This window comes from Oreochromis niloticus, linkage group LG5, assembly GCF_001858045.2.
Source record: "Oreochromis niloticus isolate F11D_XX linkage group LG5, O_niloticus_UMD_NMBU, whole genome shotgun sequence".
NCBI classification, from domain to species: Eukaryota; Metazoa; Chordata; class Actinopteri; order Cichliformes; family Cichlidae; genus Oreochromis; species Oreochromis niloticus.
In genome coordinates, this window is record NC_031970.2 from 30,699,342 (window position 1) to 30,714,105 (window position 14,764).

At 40.6% G+C, this 14,764-nt stretch overlaps 1 protein-coding gene and 1 long non-coding RNA gene across 3 annotated transcripts in view; one reads left to right on the forward strand and one right to left on the reverse strand.

Moving 5' to 3' along the window:
• Positions 1-14,764, reverse strand: part of cdh4 (cadherin 4, type 1, R-cadherin (retinal)) — a 207,712-nt gene that overhangs the window by 158,598 nt on the left and 34,350 nt on the right. The window lies entirely within an intron of this gene.
• On the forward strand, positions 2,631-6,403 carry LOC102076111 (uncharacterized). Its single transcript, XR_265957.3, has 5 exons — positions 2,631-2,804; positions 3,980-4,233; positions 4,608-4,655; positions 6,083-6,196; positions 6,324-6,403. It is a non-coding gene; the product is annotated as an uncharacterized LOC102076111 (long non-coding RNA).

The following is a 14,764-nucleotide window of genomic DNA, read 5'->3' on the forward strand; positions in this document are numbered from 1 at the left end:
ATTAAAAGAAGCCTCAAATTTCCTCCCCCCTCCTCTCCTCTCACCTCTTGCTGTCAGCTTGAGTCCACTCCTCACTAACATCGCCATCCACAAAGCCTACTACTCACTATACTCCATAGACAGTTGAGCTGACATTAAGGCAGATGGATTTTCTCTCAATCCGCTTAAGACATCAGACGCTGAGTGACTTTGTTCCATTTTTTAAAGAAGCATTTTAATACTGCTGCTTTCATGTCTGAGTGCCTCCCCACTGTTACAGATATTGAGTTGGTAGACTGCCGCATGACAGGTAGTCAGACATGTCGAATAAGAGCGATGAAGTGCTTCTAAATTTGTCCTATTTACTTTAGTTTGATGGTCCCAACATTAATGAAGTCTGGTGATGGATCGCTGTATATCGATATTAGCTGGGAGGTTTATCGTGTGAATTGAAGAAATATCATCCAACGATGAGAGATGAAGAAGTTTAATTTAAAGAGTTTCACCCACAAAATATATGCAAAGCTATAGTTACCTGTATTAGGCAAATTGAATATTTATCTGAAGAAATACAATAGCTACTAACTAAGGTTTGGACTGAGCTGAGGGTCTCATTTTGTATGCTAAAAAAAGTAAATGGAAAAATATATCCTCAAGCAGTTTGTGGCAGTGTTCACGCTCACAAAAGGTGCCTCTTCACCCCACAAAACCTTATCGGTCCAGATGAAGGGACTGTCCTTCTCTTTCTTCCAACCTCATTCCAGCGCAGACTCGGGGGCTAGCAAATCCAAACTTGTCATTTTCTGACTGTTTTTCTATTTCAAAAGAAGTAGGGGGAGAAGAGGAGAGGAGATAGTGGGAGACCAGGGATGAGGCAGCTTGTCTGATGTGAATGTGTTTTCTGTGTTATCACTCTGAGTGGCTGGGTTCCTATGCTGGTCTGATAACACGCTGCCTCTCTTCAGCTTTTTTCTTACTGTCTGCCACTCCAACACACAGTCATTTTGTGTCAACACTGCTCGGCGCCGGATTGAACAAAAGTCAGACGCTGTCCGTGCTGCTTGGTCAGAGTTCACAACTCTTTCTGTTGTGCCATCTTCTCTACAATGGCAACAGGCTGAAAGACTTAACCTGTCATCACCTCAAGGGTATGACCACTGGGAACAGTTTGTATGATGCAACTACTAAGAAAAGAGAAGCATACTGTAACTGTATGAAAATAAGCTTTGATTGATATTTCTCTACCTGCTTCCTGCAATGCAATTTGCACTTTGCCACAAGTCTCTCCCTCCAAGCTCTCTCTCATATTGCTAAAAGTGAAAGTCCCTTGAGGAAAAGTCAAGCGTGTTTCACATAAAGACAGCTCCATTACTTCAGTACATGCAACATGAGCTTGAGTGATGTATAACCATTGCCGGTGACATTCATCAATGGTAGCTGCAAATCACACGCTTGGCTTACCTAAATCTGACCTTTACAGGTCATAGTTTCCCAATACGTAATCCAATATGAGATATGTATGGGGGAAACGAACCCTCCGCAACACAGGAAATGGTTAACAGTGCCTTTAGCCTTTTAGTCCCTCCATATAGTAAGCGCATGGGACAAAATGAAGAGAATTATGTGGGGATTAGGCTCATAATCAATCAAATAGATTAGAGGCAGTGACAACAGTGCAAGCAGTGGTACCATGTAGGGTCCACAGTCAGCCATAGCAGGAAGTGTTGAATGTTTTGACTGTGATTGGCTACAGAGGGGGGTCTGCTAGAAAGAAGCAGCACTGCAGTCAGTCCTACATCGTAAATCAAGCTCCGTGCTCCCTTAGATTGGTTTAAATAGAGCTTCTCTTTTGGGCCTCAACTGGGTCCCTGGGCTTATTAGAGCCTCATACTGAGAGAATAACCAAGCTTGCTATTCATCAGAAAGGCCTTAAAAAGGAAAGCCTGGCCAGAGCCATTCTTTTGCAGCATCCATTTAGATCTCTTTACATACCCCTAAGTGCAAAACACTGCACATTTGTAGCACTGCACACTGGTTTTGTTTTGAGAAAGCATTTGCTGGGGGATTTGGTTCAGACTTACAGGAAAATATCTTTCAAACTAGTATTTCATCACACTGAGGTTAGGAGTGCCATGTTTGGCAGGGGTGTACACGCTCTGGTCTGTATTTCGGAGACTACAACCACAGGTAACTTTGCACAACCCCGATGCAACACAACACAGCTTTACTTTGGCTTTTTAAGTGAAATGGAGCTTCAACAAAATCAAATTTACACATGCTTTTCTCTGGCCTGTAGTGCCATTTGTCTAACCAGCCTTTTGGCTGATGGATATAGACAAGAGAAAGAAAATAGTTCCAACATGAAAGTGGTCACAACATGGTTTGGGAATTTTGAGAGTAACCTGGTCACGATTTTCAGGAGGAGAAATTCCTCCCGGAACTCGTTTTTACTGAAGTTTTTCAAAATACAATGCTTAACAAATTCATTAGACCACCACCAACAATACTGGTAAGTGCCAAAATAATTTTTTCATGTTTCTGTAATGATTACTCCACTAGTAGACGCAAGCTCTTTAATCAAATTGAAATTATTTAGCTTCATTCCTGAACAGAAAAATGAGTTTTAATGGTTAAAGTTTTTGCTTAATTAATTTCTCACTTTTCAAGAAGTCCAGTGTGGGGTTTTTTTTTGTGCTTTCAGCACATATGCTGGAGCGTTTATGGCCAGTGTAAAAATATGTACATTTAATTTGAAAGTAAACTGTCCCTTTAAGACTTGGCTGTGTACTTGTGCTCAACAACAGGAAAAAGAAACATAATAAATGGTGAGAACACAAACTTCAGATCATTCAAAACAGCAGACATTGAATGTGTGGGTTTTTTGGTAGTAGGAAATTACAAAAAGACTAAACCTATTTGCCAACAAGTGTGAGTGAATATGAAAGATCAAGGAGAACATACAAGCTTAGAGGAAAACAACGCTAAGGCTGTGAAGAGCATAGATGCTAAACTATAGCAACAAAAGCCGAACAACAAATTTTGTTCAAACTCAGTCCTGTCTAAACAGCCGCTCTTTTACCTGATCAATATAGATGGTGCTTTGAACAAATCCAATGTACACATAAAGACAGTCTCATAAGGGGGCTTTTCAACTCAGGGCATTTTTCGAATCTTATCTAAGTGGCACACTACCCTGTCCAAGCTGTTTATGACAGGTTATTTCATCTCTGTGTGTCACTAACAGCTCTGAGATTACTTAGACACCTCCATTATGTTACAGAGCTGTTTTACAGCCAATTACCCTACCAATCTGCTGTGGGTTTTTGGGGGTTTTCAGGATACGCAGTATAACAATATTGGCAAATGTCTGAAGCTGTGAAGCCTGAGAAGGGTTGACCGCAGTTGTGGTTATTTTATCAACAAGAAATCAAAAAGCCTTCGATATCTGATAGCTCATCATGTAGATGAAGCAGCTTGGCTCATTGCAGCACGGGAGTCACATATAAACACAGGCAGGTTTACATCACTAACAGTGGCTTCAGCTTAATTCTGCCCCGTCAGCAAAACCCAGAGGACTACACCGTGGTGTTCTGCAGAATCTCCCAGCAAGACTCAGAGAGGAAGAGTGAAGAAAATGTAAAAGTGCCTTTTGTGCCTTTTTGGATGTGAAAAGAAGAATATCCTGACTCAATTTGATAACGTTTTATCAACTTCCTCAACCTTGATGAACTTGCTGAAAGGCGCAGATATTGTGGACTTAGTTTTTATTGTTCTTTTCACATTAATAAACTGAAGAATGGTTGCCACTACACATCATACAGCCCATATTAAAACCTTTTGATCAAATCCACCGCTGATTAAACTCGACCTGATTTTAACAACGCATTCTGTTGAGATATTATGCTGAATGATGTGCCGAATACCTGTTTCTTAAGGCGTGAAAGCCCATTGATGCAGCTCATATTGATTTTTCCTGTCTATTTATTTCTCCCTCATGCAGAGTGTCCTCGAGCCTCACCTGCTCCGGCTGATAAACACAAGCCGTCAATGCAGGGTGAGGTGGCGGGATTAGGCGGGGACATCCTTCAAAAGGTCTCTGTCTTGTTCACAGAGGCAGGGTCAACAGGAGCACCGGGGAACGGCCGAGCTCGTCCTGAATCTGAGACGAGGTGACAGGGGAGGAGTGGCAGGTGATAAGCCCGCACGGTGAAGGGCATTCGTGTTGGTGTGTTGTCAGAGATAATGGGTTCAAAGGTAGGCCAAAAGGTCGGACAGAAGACATGCATGTGCATGGATGCAGTGCTAAACTCAACTATACACACAAGATACAAACACCGACCCCAAAGACAAAGCACATCACATATGCATGTGTATGCAAACATACTGATAATCTTATTTAACTTAATGACTGAATGACCGTTTTAGTCATTTAGCGAACACATATGCAGATGGTAGTGCTGGAAATTTTTATCTTCCACTGATATTTGCATTTTTATGGTTTCCTGATTAACTTTTGTAACACAGAAGAAGAGAAAGTTAAAGATGTTCCATTACCTGAAAATTTAATACCAGTATGGGAAGTGGCACAGAACATGCAGCACATTAAACTACTTTCTTGTTTTAAACAGGATGAGTGGAGACGAGGTGGCTAGCCAAAATTGAAGAAAATGTTATGGGTAAGCCTTAAATAACACTACTGGTGCAGTTTTTAATACTCAAAATCACAGACTGTGTATAATAGTAGACACGGTGAAGTCCTAAGGCCTTAAGCTGAGCGTTTTGACTGTTTCCATCATTTTTTAACATGACATGACAAAGGAGGTGTGGCTCTAAAGCTTGATTTAGACTTCTGCAGGAAATCTACGTCCTAACTGATGGTGCAACTGGAAACTCCTTTTATCCCTCCGTCGCAACCTTCCACATCAATCAAGTCGAGGTATCTGTCAACCCGATGTGTAGTTACATTTCTCAGGACGTGCACATCAGGTAGAAGGTTGTGGTGTAGAGATAAAATAGAGTTATGACATAAGTTACAATGGTGTAGATCTGACGCAGAAGTATAATACATGTTTAACCGATCACAAGTTAGCCCTTCCCTAAAGTCATCAAGAAAGTGTTAACTGAGGTCACAGTCAAGCGAGTCCAATGTGGGCTGCTTGTCATCTACACAGTACTTCTTTTTGCAGCTAGAGGTCAGCAGGGTGCACGTCCACATTGGCTTTATTTTTCTAACTTGGAAGCTACTTAGATCTTTTACATACAGTCTGTGCTTTCAGTGTATTCATCCTGCATGACAGCTTCACCTTCACATTCCACACAGCAGCAGAGCCGAGTGGGAATTAAATCATTTACCAACCAGTCCTGTTACTATCATTGTCACCACCTGCTGCAGGGGCTAACCAGCACGCGTCATATTTCCACAAAGAGCCTCACAGACATCAACTCAGGAGTTTAATGCAGCAATCTAGCTGGTGTTTTTCAATTAAAGTGCATGGATATGGGATAGGCAGTCGGGCTGCCTCTGCTGACAGGTCAGTAATTATAGGTGCTCCATTTGAGCTATCACTCTCACGTAATGGCAGACCTGTCACACTCACGGCTCCGATGATACATGCATTCATCACCACAACTGTCTGGACACTCCAACCGCACAGAACACGCTCGACTTTGCGCTCATCACAAGTCAGTGCCAAAAGCTGCTTGGAGCTGAATCATCCTGCTCCATCACAAGATGCTGCAATGTGTGACAAATCAACTGCTGTGGTCCAATTATCATTACACATCTGGAGACTTTCACTTGGTGACAGATGTCTGTTTCACTGGGATCTGTTCCATTAAACTTCATTTTAGACAGATGTGTTACACTTTATCTCCATGTTTAAAATTAACCATCAAGACCATTAACACTCGAAACACAAAGTGTCAGAAAATGATGGAAACCAGATGTTGTGGCAGATCGCTTCTCAGTGAAATAAGCAAACTAAAAGCATTATGATCACCATCTTATTATTGTGTGGTGGGTGCTGAGGCACCTCACAGGTAGCGTTTTCAATTCTAATCAAAGATTCATTCTGGTTTTAATTCTGAAATATTTTTCTCCGAGTAACAACAGGAGGAAGTTTGCTGGATAAGAGGAAACAGCCCAAAGCCCAAATCATCCAAAGGATGAAAAAGCAGTCATAGCTTTTATGGGCTTATTCAGATAATAGTTGTAAAGGTGAGTTAGCGTAACACTGAGCATTTGTAAAGCAACCGCAACAAAGCAGAATAATGCATCCTCCACTGTAGTGCAATAGTTCAAGCTCTGGGATGAGAGATGGCAAACCTCTCTTTTTTTCCTCCAGAAAAATGACTTGAGCAGAATGTGATGAATTCAGCTTAAGATGGATGAGACTGCAGAAGGAGAAGACTCCTGTGCAACGGCTCCTCTTTGCTCTGCTTTGTTTTCCTTGAGCTCCAGAGTCAATATTCTAAAACCATACTACACTCTTTCACCCTAAAAATCACGTGAGTGTGTGTGTGTGTGGGGGGGGGGGGTGGTGGTGGTGGGGGGTGTTAGGATTGAAAAATCTGTGAAAGCTGGAAATACCTGCGCCAGTGGAATCAGAGGCACTTTAAAGCATCAAACAGAAGAGGTGACTCTCCCAGCCGGGCAATTTGAGAACAATCAGTGTGAATTGTCGAGGCGCTCCTTCCAGCAAGACAGAGGCAATGGTACCATTGTTCATGTCAGCAGTGCTAAACATGCTACCACAGGACTGCACAAGAGGAGAGAGGAAAGGATGGATGCATGCACGCTGATGGTGCACGGAACGGGGGGAGCAGAAAAGTTTTGAACCGAGTTCAACCCCACCCCCCCAAAAGACACAAAACAAAGCAACTTTTGTCTCCATATTAGGTTTCTCACATTTAAATTGACCAGAGAGCTTTTGGTCGATTGCCTCAATGATTTGCTCTGTTGCCCGTGTTCTCAGCTCGCCACTGAACACTTAAATTTCCACAGGCTGCTCCTACAGAAATCCATCTCAATCAATCAAGTCACAAATAGCCAGCCAACTTCACACCACAGCCAATAAGCTGTTTGATGCATTTAGCCACTGTAAAGCATGTGGACAGATTATACATTGCACGGCAGGTAACTACAGGGAAGATTCCTCACTAGCAACATTTTTATAATGCCGAAGAGCCCCTGAACTCATTGCATAACTGGAAAAAGAGGCCAAGGCCATGGGGAGTAGTAGCAGAGGAAGCTTTCACTATCTCCCAATACCTAATTTAGTACACTGACCAGGGCATTAGAACCTGTCAGACTGAGTTTAACTTGGGCAGGTATCCATCCACACGGCACAGGATACTTCATTTCATCCATGAGTGAATGGGTAACAGCAGGAAAAAAAAACTACTGCCACAGAGAGGAGAGAGAGAGGTGCTGTGAGTGTGTAGGTGTACAGAAACAGTTTTTCCAGTCAAAAGACAGTCTTCAGGTTTAGGCTGCAGGTTGGCGTTTGGACTTTGATTTCAATTCACCTGTGCGGTGAGGAGTTAAATGACCATGTAAAGCCTCAGGCAGGCCTGGAGACAAAATTGCATGTATGCATACGGTAAAGATTCCTAATGGCTGTGATCCCTGATTATGTCTAAGAATCCGCTCTACTTCTGAGCACTTTTAAGAGTGCAAAAGGTCTCAGTAAGTAGAATTAGGATTCAGTCACTTGAAGAAACTCTACCCACTAAATGTAAAAGCTGCCTTGTGTAAGGGCCTCCATTAGAAATGTTATGTGCCCATTAAGATCCTCAAGATGAAAGCAGGTATAAAAAGGGAAACTCTTCTGGGAAGTGCGTCATTATATACAATAGCAAAAGACCCATCTGTAACTACAAAATGAAATTTCCAGTTGAAAGAAGTAGAGTTCAATAAATAAAAGGTAATACTTAGAGAAATAGTTTAACCTGTGCAAGATTTAAAAGTTTTGCTACTCAGTTATAGCTCACTCCAGTAATTACACCGCCTCTGACTTTAAATGCAATTAAAAGGTGTCAAAACATCACTCTGGGTACTTCACAGGTTTACCTTGAGAACCTTGAAAACATTACTGAAGCTCATTAAAAGCGTTAGCTATATTATCACCCTCAGCTTTTCTGCCATATTTGGTTTGCATATTTGCTAAATTTGTTGTTTGTTCATACTGAGAATAAAAATAGTTGCATACACAAGTAAGCTATACATGGATATTTTATATACATACATGGAATCTGATTACAATAAATCTCCAATCATAGCTCTCGTAACATTAGTGCACGCAAACAAAAGAAATTCCTTGTAGCGGTTCTCATTTCAGTCCAACCGTTTCAAGTGTTACACAACCATCGCAGAAAAGAATACCTGTTGCTTTTCATTTTCAAACACTTCTTCTGTGGTAAAAGTCATGAAAGGATTTAGACTTTTGGATCAGACAGACACTGTGGTTTCACAGTACATACATTAATAGTAGAGACGTAGTAGGCAGTAGCTTTAAACTTCTTTTGTTTTTATAATTTACAAAGAACTGCATGGTTACTTTTTCTTTATTGTACACCTAACACAAAGCTACTGTGAGAAAAATGCAGGGTGACGGGCAAAAATATGTGTGTGCATGTCTGTGTGTGTGGTTAAGGCATGTACAGATGGATGACGAATGGAAACAGACTGGCATTAACATATAGCACTTCTCTACTTTACCAACCACTCAAACTGCCTGACTACAAGCCACATTTATCCATGCATTTGTACAGTGCTTTATTCTATGCACTTAATCACATCCACAGACAAAATACCTCCGCATGTCTTAGTGACTGTGGGATGTGGGAGGAAGCCGAAGTAGCCAGAGACGGTCAGCAGGTCTCTCAAAGTGTTTGAAGGTGTACAAACACCACGGGATCCATACATCCATACATGTGTATTGCGCTTAAGCCCGATACACATGTAGTGTGATCACTAATGGCAACCAAAAACAGAACTCCAACACTTTCTTAGTGTTAGCTGCCTTTGTGAAAATCACAGAGTTATGTTAAAATGTCCCCAATTAACCCACAAAATGTGGAAAATCCTGAAGCTCATATTATGCAGGAACCCTTATCAACAGCATATGTGTATGTCTGTGTGTGTGAGAGAGAGAAAGTGAGCTAGAGAGATTCTGAGAGAGTGAAGTTGAGATATCGAGACAATCTGAAGGGCACTCACGCCTGGATCGTTGAGCGCAGCGTGAATACAGGTCAGCAGTGGAGTGGGGACAATGTTTGGACCCAGTGCAAGCCAACTATACCTAGTATGAGCAGACGCCAAGTTTTCCCTCCTCACCCTCATCTAATGCATATTTTTGTCCTTTTCCTTTGTGTAATTTATAAAATAAGCAAATCCCCTTTTGAATATGAATCCCCTTTTGGAATTAAATTCAATTTAATTCAGGTTCATTTATATAGTGCCAAAGAGTTTTGTACCTTAAGATAAACCCTCTACCGTATTCGGGAGAAAGCCCACAATCAAATGGCCCCCCTATGAGGGATCACTTAGTGATGACGGGAAGGAAAAACTCCCTTTAAACAGGAAGCAACCTCTAAAACAAGGTTCAGGGAGGGACAGCCATCTGCCGGGGGCCGAGGGAAAAGAGAAAATAAGAAAGTGAAGATAAAAGAAAAAGGAGAGCACAGGGAGACAGGGCCAAACACAAACTGTGGGAGAGAGAAGATTAAATGTAATGACATGATGTAGTGCTACATAAGCATGTGGGGAGCTTTAGTTCCTGCTGCTATATCTCTTAAGTGTCTGTTTATTGCATAGAACACAGGCAATCTACAATGATAACAGAGGCACAGCTGTCACTTAAAATTGAATAACCTTATTATTAGCTAATTACATTAACAGGCCCATCACTTGATTTAAAACACCATCTCTAATTGACATAGGGTATAAACTATGTAAAGGGGTCTTAATTAGGTTTTTAAAGGGATTAAGATGACATTATTCTTGATGTTCATCGTTTTAAAGAGACATACTCTGGGAAATCAGCCACAATAACACGCATTATTGTATGTGTTTTCATTTTTTCAAGAGAATAGGATTTGAGCATGAGGACTAGGTAACTAATTTGTCTGGGGTTGTTGAGTTGTAAAATTCTCTAATTCCAACAAAGAGCGGGGTGGGGTTAATGCAAACATTGGGGTTCCCAGACATGAACAGAGCTCTCACTGCTATAATCTCACACGATACTTAATACTGTAAGTTGGCCTGGCATATGATGTTTGCTGTATATGTTGCAAACATGCAAACATAACTCTAAACGTGGAGAAATAAGAAACTTGGCAGCCCTGCCAACACCATGTGGCATCTAACATCCTATGTAGGACATTTATAATTCAAATTAATGTGCTTAACGTATTGAAACATTTTCAAATGCACACACTTGCTGAAAAGCTCCTGGACATCCTGCAAATTTGAGGCAGTACAAGGTCAACAGAATCTCATGGTTTCTTCAGGTGAGATTCCATGTAGATCAAGATTTTTTGTTTAGGCGCACAGTCATCACAGTCCATGTTTTTCACTTATTCAAAGCTCTTCAAGGAGGACCAGTGTCCCACGCATTTGAAGCAACATTCACTATCATCCCAGCAAGACTTATGAAAATCAATCTGGTAACCATCAGAGTGTTTCTCATGAGCTCACAGCTGCTTCTCATGCAGCCTATAGCCCTGCCAACACCATGTGGCATCTAATTTTTCATCAATCACTCCAAGTAAATGTATCCTAGCTACTGATGAGCCTTTTGGATCCGCCTTCAGGAATTTTACCCCTTGTGGGTTCTCTTGCATGACCAAGCATTTCACATGGATTTAGGTCAAGACTTCACTCTGCTCTGCTAATCTAAAATACTAAATGCCATCTTTATACACTTTTCATAGCATAACTGCTTTAGAACCACCAACTTATTGAAACATATTCAGTCTTGCTATACTTCTTATAGAAATCCATTTTCTGTCCAAATTGCCATGTTTGCCTTCAGTTGTGTTTGTCTTGAAATGCAGACACATTGAGACAGGCAATCTAAACCAAAGCCAAACTTTTATTTTGGCTGGTGAAAAGTTCATAAAGTCCATGAGAAACTCCAAAACTGACTGATTCCAAAACAGAGGGGAGTTTAAGAGACACTTCAACAAAGGCTAAAGGAAGAGCAGAGCTTTAACGAGACACAGGTGAAGATAATCAAAGACATGAGACAAATAGGGAGTTAACCTAAACACAAGACACCAGACACAAGAAACTACCCAAGTAAAAAAGGTGGGTGAGAACTATAACCAAAGGGGAAAATGCAGACACAGGAAAGAACATAACATTGGGCAAATGACACAGGGGGATAAGACGGGAAGCAGTGAGGGAATAGAGTAAATGCTAACTTGAACTAAACACCCATGACAGGAAATATTAAGCAATAACGCAAAGATAAAAATATAACATATAACAACATATAACAATAAGCAAACTGATAATGAAATAGAAAATATTTAATGATAAACAGAGATGTTAAGTCCAAAAGTCAAAGACACTGTTACAGAATTTATGGTCTGCCGTGTACGTGTTTCACCCATTATCTATAACTTTCCAACACTGTAAATTCAGGATTCCCACCATCTTGACGGTGAGAGAGAGATAATAGTTTTGTCAGCATAAAAAGCTGACTCTGGCTCTTTCTCGCTCTCTGTGTGCTTGTCTTTTAGAGTGCTAACCAAACCAATTAAATGAAAATAAACACTTAAGACTCTTAAGAATTTGTATGAAGATTTGGTTGTGAGAGGTAATAATGTGGCCGATAGATTGCATCCAGATCCAAGGAGAGAGAGGGAGAAAAATGCGTCCCACATCCATGTTTGATTGTCATAAACCAACGTGGAGACATTCTCTAGAGGGACAATAAGGAATTATGGTCAAAAGTATTATTTTTGACAAATAAAACGTAATTTTGGTCGAATCTGACAAGAGTAGGTCTTAGTCCCTCGGGCTTGCCCAGATGCTCTAAGGCAAAGGCCCTGTTCCTTAACAGCAAAAGTTCTTCCCGGCTCCCATTGCGTAAGTGCCATCTCTATTCACTCTGGTCTTTATTACTGATGGATGCACAATGACATTCACTGCAGCCACAATGGTTGAAGGATCTCTTAATCCCTTTTCATTTTTTTTCTTTTGCTACTTTTAATGCTTTGCTTTTGGCTCTTTGCACTGCTCTATTTTTGTTTTGCTTATAATTTCTCTCAGTGGACTGTTACAGCCCCAAACTTTATAGAATGACTTCTTAACCTTCCTCACACTGATGCATTGTTACCTGAGGTCATCTTAAGTCAACTTAGATCATGTTTTTGTTTGAACTGCACAAGAAAAACAGAACTCACCAGCTCTCTCTCTCGAACTGTTCCCTACAACATTATTTACGTAATATTTTAATTAGATCCATTTCTGTTAATTAGGTTAGCTCATTTTTTATTAAAATGGAAGCCGCTTTTGTAGATGCAATATTTAACAATGACTCGGGCAACAAATAAACATGAGAAAAATAAACTTGATTTAATGACTTGTGACTGTATAATTCTGCTGTAGCTGATGATTTCAACGCTTCTAAAATTAACGATCTACTTCCGAAATTTCAAAAAAGATTACGATGACTACGTGTGACATCTTAAATCATGTCAAAGTGATTTTTTTGATATCTGAAACCAATGTGATGTGTCCTTCACCCTAACTCCTCTTCCCGATCAGCCACAGACATCAACATGACAGCTACTTACACTGTAACCTATTCTGCCTTTGCCACGGAGGCTATGGGCAGGTCACAGCCAGGTGATAAGTCTAAGTGGTCCACCTGATTCTCTTTTCATTTTCTGCTTGTGTGCACTTCACATTCCCTGACCTTCCCAATTCTTCCCCTCTAGCCTCAGAGTCTGCTTTACAAATGCAGTGAAGGGGAACCGCTGTGTCTGACCAAGGACGGCAAAAGCCTCGCAGTAATTTCTCAGCTTTTCTAATCACTGATCAACAAGGGGAGGATTGTCTTGAAAGAGCTAAGGAACTAAAATGTTTTCTCATCTACAAGACAGAGGATTTTTTTTTTACTGTTTTTTTTATATCTCTAATTACAGCATAAAGTCAATTTTTTGGTTTTGAGCTTCACACCAAATCTATATCCACAGGAATACTTTATCATTTCATTTGGTGCACATTTCCACCCTTTAACATGATGTGCATTCATTTTTATAATAATCTGATCAAACGCCATGATCAGGTCCAAAATGTACATACTGTAAGTGCAAATCTTGCTAGTGTGGTTGCAGAATCTTGTTTTAGCACACATACTTACTTGGATTTGAAAAAATATTCCTACAACTACTAAACCTAAAGGATGTTATTAAAGAAAAAGTGCTTTGATTTGGAGGATAGCACTATTTTGAAACTATAAGTGCTTCTAGTTTGTGTCCTGTTACACGTGCAGAGTAGGAATTGGACTATTAAAAGGAACATATTCTTCTCAGCGTTCCTTTGTCTTTTTCTGCTTTGTAGAAGAGGTCCATGGGGAATATATGACTACTAATGACAAAGACACACACAGGAAATAAATTGCTGTATGTAGGTGGACAGAATGAAGCAGAACAAACAGACGAACCGAGGGAGAAACAACCAGGTCAGATGTGTGAGCACTAGTCTGCTTCTCAGAAGCCAGCCAGCCAAAGGCAGCCTAACGTGATCTGCATCTCAACCGTGCGCAGCACAGCACTTGTCCTCTGGCACACTGGCAGCTCACTGCCTCCTTCAGACCATGTGCCAGGAGAAAGAATGAGCCTCTAAAGCTTCAAGGTCAGATATAAGATCTAGATGGGGAATAATAAACATGTTTAAATTGGCAGCCTCATGCCTGGGCTGGACAACTATTCAATTACAGACTGACAGTGCGCTAATTCAACGCTAGACCTGTGTGGCTGATTGAGTTTGAATTGTTGCTGCTTGTGGGATTATGAAACATGACAGGCTTTTTATAAGGTGTAATTAACGCTCTGATTTTAATGGGGACATGACAGATATTAAATCGGTTTCAGATCTCAGCGTTGGAGAGAGGCTGCTAGGGACGCCGTGTGTGTGTGCACGCGTGTGTGCATGTGTGATAAATGTTAACATTTTGAGACCCATCAGCTGTCATCATTCGGAGCTTATTTTTCCAAAAGTGATGAAAGTTTTGACAATTACCTTGGTGACTGAAAAAAACACACCATTTTATATTTCAGAGCGCTAACAGTAACAAAAAATTAAAAACCCAAAAAAGCATTTATTCTACTTAAATCATTGTGGCAATTTCTGATGATTAAGCCGGCACATACTGATACAGGTAGCTGATTTGTAAGGTTCAAAACACTTTTGAAAAAACAAAAAAACAAAATCAACAAGTATGTTCTATTCAAAGCTGTTGAAACTTTAAAACAGGCCTCCTCAGCCTTAATGATGTCTCTAGGTACCTAACTTTTGTCTTCCTATTCAGCTGAACAGCTTGCAACAGGGCCCGACCATATGGCTCAAGCAAAAAAGCAACTTCAACAAAAAAATTTCGAAGGAAATGCAAAAAACTGGGTCTGTTTTCTTGGCACTGAGATGAGAAAAACAAACTCTAATGAGCGCTGACACTAAAATTTCAGATTTTACATATCAGCAGTAAAAAGACAGTCCATACTGTGACTCGTAGACGGATGTCTAGTCAAGAGGTTTCGTACCTGTGTTTCA